General features: G+C 49.1%; 1 protein-coding gene across 2 annotated transcripts in view; it reads right to left on the reverse strand.

Annotated features, from left to right (window-relative positions):
• MAP2K4 (mitogen-activated protein kinase kinase 4) overlaps positions 1–19,591 on the reverse strand; it is an 83,145-nt gene that overhangs the window by 62,013 nt on the left and 1,541 nt on the right. The window lies entirely within an intron of this gene.

The following is a 19,591-nucleotide window of genomic DNA, read 5'->3' on the forward strand; positions in this document are numbered from 1 at the left end:
TTACAGGTTTTCTTCTGGGGAAAAAAATGGATCCACAGCAGAAACCATAACTTACCGGGGAGGGCAATAAGTACCTGCCAACGTGCCCTCCTGCCCACTGAAAGTGCCACTGGTTTCACTATCACCAGTTACAGAGCATTGGCTGAAGACCAATCAATCAATCAAACCCAACAGCTCCTGTGATTCTTACCAGCAGCTGGAGAACACGATCTACAACATCTGCCTGTGAAACAGAAAGTGGGTAAGAGAATTCCCAACCACATTAATACTTCCATCGTCCTTTCCTTCAAAATCAAGTGACATATGCATGTAACATGTACAGAGCCAGCTAGTACACTCCTAACACTTTAAAACGTGGTTTAAAGAGAAAACTACAGCTGAAGTATACTCTTGAGTAATTCAAGCAAACACACTACCACTATGTAACAGTCAACAGTATTTTAATGGAAAATACTCAACATCAAGATCTGTCTTTGCTTGTTCACACTAGGTTCAAATTCCTGCTGATGAAATTTAGATCTTTCATCTATACCTTCAGTGGTTTTCAACTGATAGAGGGGAGATGTAGCTTGGACATAAAGAAGACACCTTTCACAATGAGGGTCATGAGGTGCTGGCACAGGGTGCCCAGAGAAGCTGTGGCTGCCCCATCCCTGGCAGTGTTCAAGGCCAGGTTGGACACAGGGGCTTGGAGCAACCTGTTCTAGTGGAAGGTGCCCCTGCCCGTGGCAGGGGTTGGAACTGGATGAGCTTTAAGGTCCCTTCAACACAAACCAGTCTGGGATTCAGTGACTAACCCTAACAATGTTTTACACAGATTTCCCCAGCAGTGAGGAAACCAGGCCAACAGCCCCACAGCGTGCAAGGAGGCATTCACTCCTCTCCCTTAGCAGCACATGAAACCTTCCCTGGAATGAATAAATAAAGGCCACCAACAAATTTGGGTGTTCAAACTAAGACACATACCCTCAGATGCACAACAGTGGCTACTCCTAAAGAAACGTGTCGTTTCTGTCACAACGCCTCTTGGGGATGAAGATCACCACCACACAACGCTTCAGGAGCAACTCAGCAGCAAAAGCACCTGTGCATAATCCCATGTTTTCAACCACTTTTACGTATCTCCCCCATTTTTAAGGTAAAGTGCAGTGCTGTGGCAGGCAGGTGCTAAAGTGTTGATTTGGGGAGTTTGATGTCTTTCAGCCTCCTGCCTCTGACCCACCTGCATCTCTACCTCCAGGCACAGGAGTCATAGAATCATAGAATCCCAGACTGCTCTGGGTTGGAATAGGCCTTAAGATCATCCAGCTCTAACTCCCTGCAGGGACACCTTCCACTAGACCAGGTTGCTCCAAGCCCCATCCAACCTGGCCTTGATCCCCTCCACGGATGGAGCATTCACAACTTCCTTACACAGCCTGTGCCAGCGCCTCACCACCCTCACAGAGAAGAACTTCTTATTTATATCTAACCTAAATCTCCCCTGCTTCAGTTTGAACCAGTTGCCCCTTGTTGTGATGCTACAGTCCCTGATGAAGAGTCCCCCTCCAGCATCCTTGTAGGCCCCCTTCAGCTACTGGAGTCAGCCAAGAGATTTTAATGGAGATACTTTACAACCTCGCTCACCGTGAGCCCCTGTGCGGGGCCCATGGCTGACCGCACTGCTGCAGGGGCCATACAGCACCCACCTCCATGGTGTCACCGTGAAACCAGAGGTGGGAACCACCCACCCCATCCCCTGAGGCTGCAGATCCCCACCACCGTGCAGATACCAAAGCAGGAAACACTAACAAGTGTTCATTTCAAAACAACTACCATCGGGCATCCATGGTGATGTTGGAAGGTGTTTTGTTCCCTGCCCAGTCCCCATGGCAGCATCCCTGGCACCGTGCTGCACTGTCCTCTCCTGCCACTTGCAAAGCAGTTCCCATGTTTGTCCTGTGCTTTCAGACACCCAACACAATCACCCAAGCTGTTTACAAAGGGTTCCCTGGTTATTTGGTGCTCAGCTTATGACGGCCTCACAGCCTGTCCATTCCTGCAATGGGAACACAACAAACTCCCTTAGCTAAGACTCCATTCATTACCAGTTTGATTCATGGGCTACACCTACCAGATCCAGCTGCCAAGATGTGGAAAACCTATTTTGCAAACCCCTCTGATGACAAAGGTTCCTCTCACCCACAAAAACAAACAAACAAACAAACAATTTATTGAGGATTTTTTGGTTTGTAGGAGATCTCAACCGCTGCAATGCACACAGACTGCCTATGTCTGACAGATCACCCCAGCTTCAGATGGAAAACACTGCTGGGGAAGGAGCTAAAACCCTGGAGAAGCATTTACAGTCTTTTTAATGTGCCAGATGACTGGGAGTTGGCAAAGACTGACACAAAAGCAGACCAATTGTCCTCAATAAATATTAATCAACCTTCTTACACTGCCAGGGTTCATACGAAACACCGTGTGCCTGCTCTTCCCAGTGTGAAGTCCTGTCTCTAACTGAGTCTCACGTGTGGAGCCATGAACACAGCTCCAGCACCCAGACTCCAGCAGGCCACCGCTCCACATGGGCAGATGCTTTTCTTCACCTCTCTCCACATTTCAGCCACTGTCATCTCAGGGATTTACCACAAAGACCTGCACGTGTAACCCCAGCCCTGCCACACAGCTCTAGCTGCAAAAGAGAGCTGAAATTCCTGCTTCAAACATCAAGTTTCCTAAAGATTTGTATATCCTGTGCTAATAGAAGATGAATCCAGAATTAACACGTTTTCCAACGCTGTCCCAGGGGAGCAATTCCAACACGCAGGCTCGCTCTGTTCCCTGATACTGCAGCGTACATGCTCTGCAGCTCTTCCAAGACAGAAAAGCATCAGTCTGTGAAAAGCTATCATGTGGTTTGGGTTGGAAAGGACCTTAAGATCATCCAGTTCCAGCCCCCTGCCACAGGCAGGGACACCTTCCACTAGAGCAGGTTGCTCCAAGCCCCTGTGTCCAACCTGGCCTTGAACACTGCCAGGGATGGGGCAGCCACAGCTTCTCTGGGCACCCTGTGCCAGCGCCTCAGCACCCTCACAGTAAAGAACTTCTTCCTTATATCTAACCTGAACTTCCCCTGTTTCAGTTTAAACCCATCACCCCTTGTCTTATTGCTATGGCCAGCAAAGGGTTTTCTATGCACAATATCTCAAAGAAACGTGTCTGAACAGTGGTCACCAGATATACTGAGATAAAAACCCAAAGACCCAAATAGTTTAAAAAACAGTAAGAATTTTCTCTCTAGATCCTGGAATCGCTGTAACAAACACACTTATTAAGTGCAAACTAAAAAATTCTAAATGCCAACGGAATGAAATGCAGAGTCACAAGATTACTACGAGTCAGGTTTTAAAGAAAAAACCAACATGCAGGTTTCTAATAAAGGTCCCTCCATGGTGCAGAGGGGACTCTGAGTGGCGTCCAAGTGATTTCCCAGTCACAGAGAACAGAAAGACGAACCCTACAGAGCTTCCCAAATCCTGGGGCTGCTCGGCCACGATGGGCACCGCAGCACTGCCTGTGGGAACAACGGCTTGGACCCCTCCATCTGCTCTCACCTCTCATGAAGAAGCAGGACCAGAAGTGACTCATGAGATGATCCAGTGCCCATGCACCCATGCTCGAGACACAAACTGGAGGTATTCACCTGTAAGCTGATGATCACCCCTCACTGTCACATTAAAGAACTAAGAAGTTGGATCTTCGTTCAGCGGGAGTTTTATGGGGTGCAAATGAAAGTGCCGAATCCCACCCCAGTGGTATTCCATGGAAATTCAGGAGGCAGCAAATCCTCAGTGTGCCATATGCAGTGGTGTAGCTGCATGGGGATGGAGCACTGCTCTTCTGGCACAGGTGAAGCAGAGGCATGAAGCCACCTCAATGATTAGTGATGGTTTAAGAATTAAGCTGTTTCTTCACTTGCACTGTGAAAAACAGGCTGGCGTGGAAGCCGGAATGACATAGCTGGTCAGTTGGAAGGAAACACAAATTCCCAGTACCAACTCTGATAACAAAAGCAGGATAATACATAACAAAATGCATAGCTTGGAATCACAGAATGGTTTGGGTTGAAAGGGACCTTAGTGACCATCCAGCTCCAACCCCCTGCCATGGGCAGGGACACCTTCCAGTAGCTTCCTTTGTGCCTTTTGACAGAAGTTTATCTGAAAACCTAAAGCGAAAGAGACCCATTGCCATTCATTCACCGACAGTCAAAGCAGCACATCACTGTTAAGAATCACCTTCTATGTTTCAATATTAACTGTAAAATCATAAAGAAAATGAATTTTTTAGATTAAACTTTAGACTGCACTGCTTTGAATACAGAACAATCCTGTCACCATCATCAGGATCCAAACAGGATCATAAACCAAGAGACAATACAGCTCAACAGATAAGCAAGGAAACCTGCACTGGTATCTGGCAGGCAAAAAGGAGATCAGGGGACCTACTGTAAGGAGTATGAGTTTCCTCCAGCTGTTAGTACAATGACAACAGGCACTATTTAAGCATTTCTTGCCAATTGTTATAAAAAGCCTACTGGCACAGAACAGCTCTATCATGAGAGTGATAACAAGTAGCACTCTTTAAGACCAAAGAGATTGTTTTGTACGCAGGAAGTTGGAGGTTTGCAGTAAACCTGCTCACAGAATCATACAATAGTTTGCCCAGGGTCACACCAGGAGTAACCCCACTTCAGACCTGGGTATGGATCTGTTGCTTGATATAAATGGCAGATCATGGAAAAGCTCCAACTCCTTAAGCAGTGAAGACAACCCACCAAAACTCCTAAGAGGCACGTGTGATCTAGCAGGCTATGGTGATGCAGGCAGAGCCAAGACCAGCCCCGTCCCTCTCCCCCAGAGCTGATGAAGCCAATGGAAACGGGTATTACCTCTGGCTTTTTCTAGGACATTTACACCTGAACCAGTGTTGTCACCTCCAAACAAGCCACAAAGTCTACAAATGCCAGTTTTAAGGCTCTGAAATCATATTAAGAATACTGATTAATGAAAATAAGCAATGCGTCAGCTAACCACCTGACTGGTAGAAAACATGAACATCTAAAAGAAAGAGAAAAAATCCTGATGTCATTCCGCAAGGAAAGTTCCTCTTACGCCTACCAAACCAACTCAGCTTTTTGACGAGCTTGCAAGTGCGCTGTCTTGCCTTAAAACTCCTTCCCATTCCTTTGGCCCAGCTCCTTTCTCTGCTCCAGGCTGAGGGACACGCGTTCACACTGCCACACTGCTCAGCTGCACCACGCTTCTTCAAACAGGATCTGAAGTCCAAACATACTCTGAACACATTTAGATTTTCAGAGGTGGTGAATGCTGTTTGTATCTGCTCCCAGTTTTCTTTCTGATCACCTCCCCACTTTCCTACTCAGTCATGTTATCATAAGCTACCTCACCAGGCATGATTCTTTTGGGGGTTATACAAGCTTTCTCCCATTCTTTCAAAGTCCCAGAACTAGGGGCGAATTTCTCTGCTAAAGAAATAAGCACCAGAGAGCCTCTCAACAAAAATTCCCCCAATCTGCTGGATTTTGAAAGTTCTCGGAGGGGGGAAAAAAAAAGAGCTCCACTGCTGTGCAGAGGGCAGGCGGGTCTTCAGCACGGCAGGAGCCTGAGAGTCTGCCCAGCTAATCCCCACGGCCTCATGCTGGGTAACAGAAGACTGCTGCAAAAATACCAGCCAGTAGCCCCAACACAGATCCAGCTACCTTCTTCCCTTGCCCGCGTCCCCATTAACTCCTTCTCCCTTGGAGCTCCCAGTAAAAAGGAACACATGCACCAGTTCTGCATACAAAAATCTGACTGTCCCCCACAAAACCACTAAAGGGTCCTCCTGGCTCTTACGAGGTGTCACAGAGCACCACAAATATAAGTTTTCCACCCTCACATCCATCTGTGAGCAGCCTTTGGCCAGAGCCAATGCTGCTCAGTGTGTACCTGAAGTCTCGCCCCAGAGAAAACCAACCTGTGATGCCTTGGTTTGAGGTGCCACAATCCCTCCACTACAGTAGGACTCCACCTGGGAAGGGGGGAGCTGCTTGACACTGCCCTTGTCTCACGGATGCCCCATTCATCCCTGTTCAGGGCTGACCAAACACTGCACCAGCACATCTTGGCCCTGCTGCAGGTGCTGCTGCCCTGGGAGGTCCCCCCGGAGGAAGGGGGAACCTGGAGCTACCAGCCTGGTCCTGCTGCCCCATGCAAGGCCATCAGCAAACTCCAGAGACAAAGTAAACTCCAAAGGCACCACAAAGAACCTCCCATCAGTAGGAACAGAGCATCTGTTTCCCAGAAAGGGTAGCAGAGGTTGGTTCCTTGCCTAGCCCAAGGCACACCAGGGCAGGAATACCATCACACCCTGAAACACCTCCAAGAAACAGGCATTCCGGAGAGTAGCAGCACACGTGTTGAAGATGACACGTCAACAGCTACACAGCTGCCATGAAACCACCATGGTCTGGCAACTAAAAGAACATCTCCAGCTAATGACTGAAATTGTCTTCGGGAAAGCAAAGAGCCCAAACTGCTTAAAAAGAGGAGCTTGATACGCTTAGGGATGAGGCAGAAAGGAAGATCTACTGAAGACAAAATATGAAGCTTGTAAGATTTGGATTATGGCTGGATGTGGTTCTGGGCAACCTGATCTAGTTGAAGATGTCCCTGTTCATTGCAGGGGGCTTGGACCAGATGACCTTAGAAAGTCCCTTCCAACCCAAACTGTTCATCTATGATTTCTTGGGCATCCAGCTTGCTGGGATCTCTGAGCAGGAAGCGAAGGGATTATCCTCTAAGGTGTGCTCCAGCTAATCCCAGCAGTGTGAGTGTGTGTGCACAGAATTCCCTCATTCCATTTCCATTCTGGGATTATTTTTAGTTCATTTTTAAAGAGATTGCCAAGGGTCTTTGTCTTTCTTTGAGTGCTGACATGGACCAGAGCACATCAAACTCACCTAAACCAATCACCATCCATGGGACTGAGGGAACACACTGGTTACCTTGCTCCTCTGAAGCACTCCTCTGGGCAAAATTACTTCCCAGGATCTCTTCCAAATTCTGTTCACAGTTACTTCACTATCCAAAGTACTGGGAACAGGGTCTTCCTCCAGCTCATCACAGTGGCAGCATTTGGACATTAACTATGGGGAGAAACTTGGAAGAAACTATTGCTGAGAGCCTGCTGTGAAGGCAGACCCTGCTGCCACCCATGGTGAATGGGGACACTCGACTGTCATCCCATGGACCTCTCTGGATCTAACACTGACCAAGTGGGCGCTTGTTCTGGCATGGGAGTCAATGTTCCTGATGGCCTGTAAAGCAGCAGCAGCTCCTGCCAGCTTGGACAAAGACAACCCAACCCCACCAGAAACCAACACTGGCTGCTAAACCCACGTGATGCCCGAAGGGACAGCAAGATTTTGACCCCACTGCTATTACACCTGCAGCTGGGTGCACTGCTCCACAGCGTGGGCAATCAACCAGTTGAAGAACATCATCAGAGTGTTTGCTGTGTTGGGGCTGGGTCTCAAGGACTCAGGACATGCCAGCACAGGATTACTATGAGGACATAAACGCTGGGCAGTCAGAGCTTTGCTGCCAAAGTCAGAGCATTAATCAGATTTGGGAGGGAAACCCAACACAAACCTTCCCAGAAAGCTTCTATTTACTAAATGGAAATAGCATTGTGGACAAGCAGCTCCTGGCCTCAGTCCCAGGTGCTGTGAGAGCAGCAGTGCCCTGGCACAAGGCAGGGTGCAGCTCAACCTTTGGCAGCTCAGCAATGAAACAGGTTCCCTGGTGCCAGCCCAGTCACAGGCTCCCGTTCAAGTCAGTCTTAGCTAAGACCCGTCTATATTAAAGCAAATGACCAGCCCCAGAAACATTCCACATCTTTGCTGAAATAAACCCTGCATTCACACAGTCCTCATTTACAGCTTGGGTTTGAGGGCAGGAGCGGATAAAAAAAAAGGAGCAGCCATACTGACAAACCAGACTTGGAATTTCCAGTTCAAGCCACAGAAGATCCCAAATCATGTCCCTGATGGGGAAGCCACCCGGGCCCTCCTGCACAAAGCATACGGCCAGACACCATTCCTGGCTCAATCTTTGCCACTTCACGCTTGCTGAGAAAGATCCCTCTCCCGTTTCCTCAGCTGCAGCCCACATCAGCAGGGATGAAGCCACAGTGACAGGCCAGAGAGCAAGTTCTTGTTCTCAGCCCTGAGGATGCCCAGAGCTGATGCACAGTGGCAAAGCTTAATCCGTAGGAAGCATATGTGGCCACAGCTCTGGTGTAACCAGCTGGGAGATGAGCTCCAGGATGTTACTCCAACTCTTCTCAAAATGAAATACATTTATTAGAAACATACTTGAAAATAGGCTTTGCATCTCCAAGAGAAGGCTGGATATTCAACAATGCGTGAATGTCCCCAGTGCAGCAAGAACTCCACTGCCAAGCTGCTGCCTAAAGCAGCACGCCTCCAAACCTTTACACCAACCCCTTCTTCCAACAGGCGTCCGAGCTCATTCACAGCCCCTCTGCAGAAACTTGCACACATACTTACACAGTGCAGTCACACTTCGAGTTACAACACTTGGGCTACCTCAGATCAGAAAGGGGAGAGCTGACCTCTGCTTTTCCCTAAGTCAGTAAGGAAACCAGCTTTAAAAGCAGACATCCAAACATCCCTGCTTCCACATGCTGGCTGCTCCCACTACTCCAAGGCAAAAAGTACTTTGAAGAAAGGACAGATCTCCCATGTCTATCCTCAGCTCTGGGCTGCCAGTCTTGGCCAGCCCTACATGAAGTGGTTCTGAATAACCTCCCCCCTTCCTACACTCCCACCCATCCACGTTTCTGAGTGGGACAGGGGTAAAGAAGAGGACATCAAAGGAAGGGTGAGGTTTCCAGTGTTTGGCATGATATCAGGCCGCGAACTGACACTGCTCAGGAGGGGAACTGGTCTTTACAGGAAAACTCGGACATGGTCCCATCACTCCCCAGAAAGGATTTCCAAATGCAATGCTTTTATCTTAGTCCATAACCCCTCCCAGGTTAAAGCAACACAACCATGTGTTTTTAAAGGAAACTGTTTTATCTCTGTCCACAAACCTCTTCAAAGTACAAACCCTTTGCTCTCTGCTCCAAAAGCAAACTGACGGCTAATTCAGCTCAGAGAACCGCTTCCAGAGAACTGGCTCCAAAGCAAACCATAAACCCCTTTTGGTCCACAGAAACAAAAATAAGCCTAGAGAAAACCTGATAAAAGGAGCCTCCCTTCCAGCTCAGCTCTGCTCCACACCAGCTGTCTTACTCATGCCACAGGGCATCTCCTGAAGCACCTCAGAAAGATCAGATATATTATTCAAAACACAGCCTAATTCCTGGCGCTTGGACTCTGCTCACGCCGGGCTCAGCCGTCTGCTTCCTGCAGGCCTGGCGCAGCCTCCAGTGAAGGGCAAACACAACAGCTTCGATTTGCAGAAGAGGAAATCAATTTAGCAGCTAATAAATACATAATTTGTGCAATATACATACTCTCCATCTCCCTTGATGCTCATACTGACATTAATGGGCTGTACCCAGCTAAGCACAGCTATTGCACGTGTTCACCTGAAACGGCTGAGAGCAGAACCAAGAGGGAGATGGGAGCAGATGCTTGGCAACGCCATGTTGTACTTCCTCACAAACAGCAGTAGCAGAGGTCCCTCCTCAGAGGGCTACCCAGGAGTCAAGGGCATACATTTTGGAAGATGCTCTGCAGCACCACATGATGGTGGTGATGCAAATCCAGGCCAAGGCCACCTCACCTGCCAGCACAGAGCTCCACAAGGACCTCTGCTCACCCCTGGGATGGGTTGGTCTCCTTAAAACTTCACACTCTACCACAGGAACTGAAATAAACCCACGATACCTGGCAAAAGTCATGCTTGCACCTCACACCCAGCCATGGGGAGGCACAAACACAGCAGCTGCCCGAACAGCAGAACGTGTCCTGAAGCAACAGCCACCTAAGTAGACCAAGAAATGCACATCGTGGGTATCTTCAAGATCTAAAGCCTCCCCTCAAAAAGGAATCCCAGTAAAACTGTAGATGCCCAAAAGAGTTGGCTTAACCTAACTTAACTTTTCACTCTGCTTTCTTTTTAAAATCCAAGTGAGCAACACAGCCCATCCAGAACACCATCCTGAGCACTGATGCTCAGGCTGACATAAAGCTTTGTTGCCATGGCCAAGATAAAAACACCTCAAACACTGAGGGAAAGTTGTCAATTCTCCCTTCCTTCCCTTATTGTCATTTCCAGATGTATTTGGCTGCCAAAGTCTATCAGTCTCTTGTATATCCTCTGTTTTAAAAGCCCTCCTGTCCTCTGGGTTCTTGGAGTTAACCGTATTAAATCACATTCATTACTTCAAGGCTGTCCCACTGCAGTTTTCCCCCAACATCAAGAAGTGCCTCAGAAAAAAAGACAAATCCAGTCAGAAACAGTTACTATGAAGGCAAAACCCCGGGATTAAAGGCAGGCAGGAAGTTCATTAGCTGCAATATGGCACTCTTTGAACTCATAAGGTTACTGCACACCAGAGCACGGATTTCTTACACTTGTGAGTTGTCAGTGCAGTGCAACAGGGGAAATTTGCTTGATCCCTGACAAGCAAAAACAAACACACTCAAAAAAACCTCCAAAACACAAAAAAACAGAAAAAGAGGAGCCAAATGACCAAACAGAGCCCTCTGCCCACACCACTGATGGATGAAAGCAACCCAAACTTCACCAGCTGAGCTGCCATGGAGCAATCAACGCTGGCTGCTAAACCCATGTGATGTCCAATGGGACAGCAAGATTTTGACCCCACTGCTATTATACCTGCAGTTTGGTGCACTGCTCCACAGCGTGGGCAATCAACCAGTTGAAGACCATCATCACAGAGTGCTCGCTGTGTTGGGGCTGGGTCTCAAGGACTCAGGACATGCCAGCACAGGATTACTGTGAGGACGTAAACACTGGGCAGCCAGAGCTTTGCTGCTGAAGTCAGAGGATTAACCACATTTGAGAGGGAAACGCTGCACCCAGGAAGGACAGTGCTGAGGAGGCCGCAGGAACGGTTCTGGCAGAAGCAGCTCCTCAGTGAGTTAGGAGCATCAGGCTGTCGGCTGGACATCACACACACCTTTGCCCTGCCAGCAGCACGAGGATCATAGAATCAACCAGGTCAGAAAAGACCTTCAAGACCATCAAGTGCAGCCTCTACCCCAATATTGCCAAGTCCACCACTAACCACGTCAGCTATGAGCGCTACCTGGTTTTCAACGCTGTATCAGCACCCAACAGCTTGCAATAGGACCTGCTTCCCGACAAGAGCAACCAACTCTCACAGCTTAGTGGGCAGGGGATTTGGGATCAACATACAGCCAGTGTGCTGTACTGGCACGGTGTGACAAGTGAGGGATGGAGCCAAGCCACCATGCTCTCTGCTTGCCTCTGGGAAGGTGGGATTCCTCCCTCCTGCCACCCCCTGCAGCATCGTCCTACCTCTTGGGGGAGCTCCCAAAGCGGGACCAGTCACCAGGCAAAGGGACCAGCACGGGTCAACAAGGGAGATGCCCACTGGGTGACTCGGCTGAGGAGCTCTGTATGTTAAAGGTGCACATATGTGAAAGGTACACCCACAGCAGCACCTGCAGTCAATACAAAGCTTGTAACACAGGAATACCCCCTCAAGGGGCTGCCATACGTGGTGCCTCCTGCAGTGGCACTTCTCCAAGCTGCTTACGTATAGTTTGTATACAGGTCCACCTAGCAAACCTTGGCAAGAGATCTGTAACAGAGAGAGCTTGCCCAGCAACTTGGCGATGGTACAAGGAGGTGGGGTGGGCATAACAGTGGGTGCAGACTCACTGCAAAAATGTGTCTTGTCCAGACAACCAGAAGAACCCCCAGGTAAAAATCAAAGAGGGCTTCAAGGCTGCACAAATCCCTTCTGCAACCCCATCCCAGGGGAACAAGATGAAACACATCCTCCCTGCAGTTACATGCTTTATGGACAATGACTTAACCCCAACACACCTTCAGAATAACATAGAGCACTTTGCTTCTGATAATCAACTATTCTGATCTTTTAACATCCACCTTAAACATTCAAGTCCATTGCCTACTGAGAGGGGTGAGCCTCATAGCTTTTGTTTCAGATACCCTCAAACAGAAGTGCCATCATCACCTACAAGTGGCATGGGTATACAGAGGCAGGCATTAGCTATTCCACTGCCAAAGCCTAGCAGAGACACAATATTCAAGTTATCTCCTAGCTGAAGTGAAGAAACAGGGGTGAAGTGTCTCTCACTAGGGATTTACCATGAGTTAACTACTGCACATTAATTAATCCAGCTACAACAACAGACCTTTTTAAAAGGAAGAAATCTTTCAGCGCTCGACAGGCACTGCACCATCATTCACCCACTGTTCACACCTTTCTTCTGCAATCAGACAAGCCTGAAACATATCAAGGAATCTGAAGATCTAGAAGACAAACCAAAACCCTTTGCAGGGAATGCCAGCAGACTTCAGTAATATAGAATCATAGAATGGTTTGGGTTGGAAGCTCATCCAGTTCCAACCCCCTGCCACAGGCAGGGACACCTTCCACTAGAGCAGGTTGCTCCAAGCCCCTGTGTCCAACCTGGCCTTGAACACTGCCAGGGATGGGGCAGCCACAGCTTCTCTGGGCACCCTGTGCCGGTGCCTCAGCACCCCCACAGGGAACAACTTCTGCCTTATATCCAACCTAAATCTCCCGTTTCACTTTGAACCCATCACCTCTTCTCCTACTGCTACAGTCCCTGATGCAGAGTCCCTCTCCAGCATCCTTGTAGCCCCCTTCAGACACTGGAAGCTGCTCTGAGGTCTCCACGCAGCTTCTCTTCTCCAGCCTGAACAGCCCCAATGTTCTCAGCCTGTCTCCATACAGGAGGTGCTCCAGCCCCTGAGCATCCTCGTGATATGATGCAGGATTTGCTTTACTGAAGAACTTGGCCAAGTGAGCAGCACAGTGACTGCACAGGGACTGCAACTGGGAACAGAAACCGACCAAACTGATACACATAAAACAAAACAAACCAGCTTATAAATGCAGGAACTACTGGACCTATTGACTTAAAGACACAGCTTCTCCTGAACTGGTGTCTTTACAGGGACTGGCTTTCTCATTGTAAAAGAGATGTTACAGACCAACCATAAATGACAAGGATCACACAGGAATCCCCAAAACATTTGTTCATCCCTCCAAAGCAGAAGGCCAGCCCGTACAATACAAATAATCCATCCTGATCAGAATATCCATGGAAAAGCCCATGCCCCACGGTGACACCCCTGAACCACGATGAAAAGGTTCAACTGCCCAAACCAGCTGGGTTTTCTTCTAAGCACAGCAACTCCCACCTCCCCGAGGGGGATGCAACAAACACATACACATCTAAGGAGGCATTTCTAGCTCTGGGGAATACAACACAGTCCATTGCAAACAAGGTACATGAGATCTGGGAACATAACCAGCACCTCTGGAAAGCTGGTCCAGATCAGTGCACTCCAGCCTTTGAGGGGATGCCAGAAGCACCACATCCATTCAGGGATTTTTGTACCTTCTTTATAAACATCACTTCAGTGAAACTTGGTTGGACATCTGCAGGACAGAGCCCTGCACAAACACCCCACACGGCTTCTTGCTTTCATGCAGTTTTTCTTTCCAGACCCCTCCCATTGGGAAGCAGATCTCCAGTTTTACTTTCAAAACACAAACTCTTACCAAACCTAAATCCAACAGAAGAGATCTGACTTCAAAGGCAGCAATCACATCCCAGCTGTATGATGCTAACAAGGTGTTTATGTTCATTTGATACATGCAGTGCTTGCTGTGGTTACACAAGTCTCATGTAAGTAATGCTTCACTGCATACACACCTATGAATAGACTTAATCTGAGGGGGACTCCTCCACAAAGTCAGATTGTAAAGTACACATTATCCTTTTCTTCCTCACAAAACTCACCTTTCTCTCATTCCATGGCCCTCATTCTGACAGGCAACAGTGTGAGTTCCACTCCTGGTGGCTCCATCACATCAGCATCAAATAAGTGAAAAAGCCTCCCAGCATTTGGTGAGACTGACTGGTACTTCTAGGCTGCCCCTTTATCAGCAAACCAGTATGAATACAGGCTGGGGGATGGAGGGATTGAGAGCAGCCCTGAGAGAAGGACTTGGGGGTACTGGGGGATGAAAGACTGGACGTGAGCGGGCAATATGCGCTCGAGGCCCAGGGGCCAACCGTATCTTGGGCTGCAGCCAAAGGAGTGTGGCCGGCAGGTCAAGGGAGGTGATCCTGCCCCTCTGCTCTCGTGAGACCCCACCTGGAGTACTGGAGTCCTCCGCACAGGAAAGACATGGACCTGTTGGAGAGGGTCCACAGAAGGGCCACAAAAATGATCAGAGGGATGGAGCACCTCTCCTGTGAGGAAAGGCTGGGGAAGAGAAGACTCTGGGGAAACCGTATTCCGACTTTCAGTACTCAAATGGGGCCTGTAAGAAACACAGGGAGAGACTTCTTAGCAGGGCCTGTTGTGACAGGACGAGGGGTGATGGGTTTAAACTGAAAGAGGAGATTCAGGATGGACACAAGGAAGAAATTCTTTACAATGAGGGTGGTAAAACACTGGCACAGGTTGCCCAGAGAGGTGGTGGATGCACCATCCCTGCAGACACTCCAGGCCAGGCTGGATGTGGTTCTGGGCAACCTGATCTAGTTGCAGATGTCCCTGCTCATTGCAGGGGAGTTGGACCAGATGAGATGTGAAGGTCCCTTCCAATTCAAACTATTCAGTGATTCTATATTAAGAATGTCAATTGATTACAACTAAACCAAAATGGAAAGCTGAAGTGCAAAAACACCCAGTTACATACATCTACAGTCCTACACGCTTAGGTGGACACCAAGACTCAAACACAGAGCAGATATGGTCACCCATGTCCCTGCACAGCCACCATAGACGAATAAACTGGCCAGCATGAACAAACTGAAATACACTGCTTTGCTCACCACACAACTATCTTTACTTTCCATAATAAATGCGAACACGTCCAAGTAGCCATGCAGCCATCAATGTGACACACCTGGCAGTGTCAGCTTGCACCAGCGTACGGTGACACAGCCACTGTTGTGAAGCCACTTTCTGACTGTACCCAACCAGTGCCCACCTGCTGGAGAGACAACTTGCTTTGCCTGCATTCGAGTTAAGAGCAGGTCACTAATACAGTGACAGACAGTGCTTATTTTACCACCTACTGAGGACAAGGATTAACTAATTCTCCCTTCCTGTCCCCTCTTTTCTTTTCTCATTCTTTTATGTTTTCCCTGTTTTCTCATCTACATCATATGTCTCATTTTACCTGGCCATTCATACACTGGTTCATACTCAATCTGCTGCTTGCTTACTGCTCCCTTTGCTTCACAACCTTTCCACCTCTCCACTATCTCCTCATTTCCAAATCCCCTCTTTGAGTGAGCAAACTGCCACATTTACTGGGGCTCCTTTTACCTTCTCCATCCGTTCTGCCCCTCTGCTCCCAGAGGTAAGTCCACACATCAGCTTTTTGATAGTGCTCACACCGCGCCCCAGTACATCTCAGCATCAAGGCATCAACGTCTCACTCCTCTCCTTCTGCTGGGCCTGGATCCAGGAACGCCTTCAGCAGTGGGGAGAAGAGCTGCTCCAGCCACTCCTTGCACCCACAAAGGTAGCAACACAAAGAAGAGGAGGATACAGGAGTCAAAGCATCTCTGACTGAACCCCTGTACCAGCCACAGCAATGCCCACGAATGGTTTCAAGTAATATTCTGCTTTTTACTGTGATGGCTGAAGTAACTATGAAAGACACAGCATGGATTACATCCTGACACCAAATTCATCTGACTGCAGCGACTGACAAAGTCCACCGCAGTGTTCGCCAATTCTGCCCTCTGCCTAACACGAACAACTCTTGACCTCTCAAAGAGCCTCTCAGCAGCTCTCTTCCACCGGGCAGAGAAAGGAACAGGACAGAAATTGCTTGTACACAGGCAGAAACCCACCTCCCAGCTCCAGTAAGTCACTGATGCACAAATGGCTTCCAAGGGCAAGAGCATCTCTTGATGCACTCAGACAGAGACCCCTTGGCAACTCTCCCCTCAGGTTCCTCACCATATCCACAGAGGACTCTCTAACCACATATGGACCTTCTTTGATTTTTGCTGAAAACAGAAAGGTATATGGCTGGCGTGGAGTAGAGAGGGCAAAGACCTCAGTGGGGGGAGCAGACAGGACCACACATGTGAAGGGAACCGGGAATCCCAAACTGCAGCTGAACAGGGCCGGAATTCCCACCCCTATACATCTGAACCATCAGGTACACTCTGAAAGACACTCACAGTAACATACTTTGCTTCAGAAAGACACCAGAGCACAGCAAGCAGCATGTACCTCACCAAGTGATCCTGCCCCTCTACTCTGCTCTCGTGAGACCCCACATGGAGTACTGCGTACAGTTCTGGTGTCCCCAACATCAGAAGGACATGGAGCTGTTGGAGCAAATCCAGAGGAGGCCACAAGGATGACGAGGGGCTGGAGCACCTCCCGTATGAAGACAGGCTGAGAACATTGGGGCTGTTCAGGCTGGAGAAGAGAAGCTGCTGGAGACCTCATAGCAGCTTCCAGTGTCTGAAGGGGGCTACAAGGATGCTGGAGAGGGACCTTCCTCAGGGACTGTCATGATAGGACAAAAGGTGATGGGTTCAAACTGAAACAGGGGAAGTTCAGGTTAGATATAAGGAAGAAGTTCTGTACTGTGAGGGTGGTGAGGTGCTGGCAAAGGTTGCCCAAAGAAGTGGTAAATGCTCCATCCCTGGCAGTGTTCAAGGCCAGGCTGGACAGAGTCTTGGGTGACATGATCTAGTGTGAGGCATCCCTGCTCATGGCAGGGGGTTGGAACTAGACAATCTTAAGGTCCTTTCCAACACAAACCATTCATTAATTCCATGAAGTCCCAGCTGCATCCAGTGTTCCTGAATGCTGGATGCAGAGGCTGAATCTGTAACAGCCAGTTAGGAGTGGTTCCAGCTCCTGTGTGGCACTGGAGGTAGGACGAGTGACTCCACAGGTTGCAATTACAATCAAAATTCTTCCTATGCCATGGAATTCATTACATGTCTAGATTCCACACCACCAGCCTTCGAACAATGGCAGCAATAAAGACTATCACTTATTATGGCTATGAGAAATGCAAACCTGTTCCAGTTACAGTTTGGGTGTTGGTTTCTTTTAAATCACTGTCCAAGTGGGATACCCTACTTCCCACGGAACCTCCTTTTTCTCCACAAAACATTCAGGAGGCTACCCATGCAGGACTGCTCCAGCATTACCTGTAACTAAGGACAACAGTTCTTCACAGCAGCAGTCACCAGCACCCAGAAAGCAAACAGGAATTTCAAAGATCATAAACCAGAACCTATTTCCAACACTGAGAACTGCAGCTCTGTGTTGTCTCTGAGCTGGCGACGCTGCCTTGAACACGGCACCATGAACCAGGCCAGGGGATGTCTGGGAAGAAAGGAAGCTCCCACGTCCATGGGCATGAACGGCTGGTGCAGTTAGACAAGAAAAGACACGAGCATGAAGCTTGGGCATGCAGAACACTAAGGGTGAGGAGACCTGAAGCAACCCCTTCCTTGATCATGAGGCTTGAGTACCACGGCTACACAGGAAGCCCAGTGTGAGGACAGCGAGGTGGCCCTTCGTCTCAGCACTGTCACCTGGAGGGGCATCAAAAATGCTGTAGGATGTCAAATTTGAAACAAAACAGGGTGGCCTGTTGAGACCTTCTGGAGGTGCTGCCCTAGCTCCAGACATCAGCGTGGTGGGCCTCAATTTTCATGAAGACTTCTCCCCTTTACCACCACCTCCTGCCTCCTCCCTCCCCTCAGCCCCTGCCAAACTCTCCGACAGCAGATACCCCTTATGAAACCACTGGCCCTCGTACTGAAACAGAAACTCCAGAGAGAGGCTCTCACCTCAGCCCAGCCTGCCCAAGCACGTGCCCTCTGGGCATTTTCCAGAAGCGATGGATGGCTGTCCAGAGGAACACTGCCACAGCCCCTCGTGGTGGGCACAGGTCAACGCTGTAGGACATATCCCACCCTTTCCCTGTCCCACCACCTCCCTCGCAGCAGCAGTTGCAGAAGCCAGGTCAGAGAGCCAGAAGGCTGAAAATTAACAGAGCAAAAGTTGGGGTGGGTTTGTTTTTTTTCTAATTACTTGTTTCCAACTTAATGACTTCCCTGCTCCACCTCGGCACAGTGTTTAAGCCAATTCAACCCAGACTGACGCAGCCCTACCTACCTTCCTCCCCACCCAGCAATGCCTTCCCACACCTCCCTCGCCCCAGCGCTTGCCCAACCCCACCACGAGCAAGCATTGGGCATCCGAGCTGTGGAACACTCACCACTCTGTGGTGGGTTTGCTCTGCAGCAGCTCAGCTTGACCTGGCCTCAGCATGGAGCCAGCGGGACACACGGAGCAAGGCCACGGCACCTCGGAGAGCAGCTTTGCACAGGGGTTATGTGGCAGCAGAGGGATCCTGGCACAGGACTTTCGTCCTGGGATGGAGCTTCTTGCTGCTCCAGAGCTTGCTTCACCAACCTGATGCTCCAGAGCCCATGCAGATCCTACACTCAGCTTCTCTCACGGCACCTGAACGAAAACCACCCCAACACCAGCTTCCACCACAAACACCTGGATATCACCAACCTGGCCCTCCTGTCCTGAATTCATATTTAAATGGGCACTTTAAACCAACAACTGCCCTTCCTCCACCCGAGAAGGGATGGAGATGCTACACCACCACAAGCTTACGGGGCATCACCAGCTCTGGAGTCAGGGTGCAAACCTAACTCTCAGCCCTGAGGATAATCAGGATTCAGGAGAATGTTTCACAGACAGGAAAAACGGGGGTCAGGTGAAAATACAAGGGGCAACATAGAGGGTTGTAAGTGCACTGCAGCGAAGCGATGGCTTGTTTTACCACAGCCACTCTAATATACCGTGGTCAAGTGTTTACTCCATGCATTTCATTTATAAGGTTTGCGATTCTAGTTTTCCACAGCTGTGGACACAGATATCGTCACCTTCCCTGAGCCCAGCAGGTACCTGCTCCTCCATCCAGCAAGCACAAGAGCTTCACACAGGGGACGCTACAACCAGCAGAAATGCACCTTTTTATTCCAAGTACACCAAACTCTTCAGTTTGTACCATCACTTCTCTGGTCAAACAGGTGCCATCAGTCTTGGTGCCATCAGTCCTAGCAGAGCTACAGCAAACAACTGCGACCAACATTGTCTGCTGCAAGCGCAACCTTTCCTTCTATTAAAAAAGAAAGTTCCCCAAACAGGGCAAACAGCTCAAGTATTACCATCCCTGTACTAGATTAATAAAAAACAAATAAAAAAATCCCAGC

This window comes from Strigops habroptila, chromosome 14, assembly GCF_004027225.2.
Source record: "Strigops habroptila isolate Jane chromosome 14, bStrHab1.2.pri, whole genome shotgun sequence".
NCBI lineage: Eukaryota > Metazoa > Chordata > Aves > Psittaciformes > Psittacidae > Strigops > Strigops habroptila.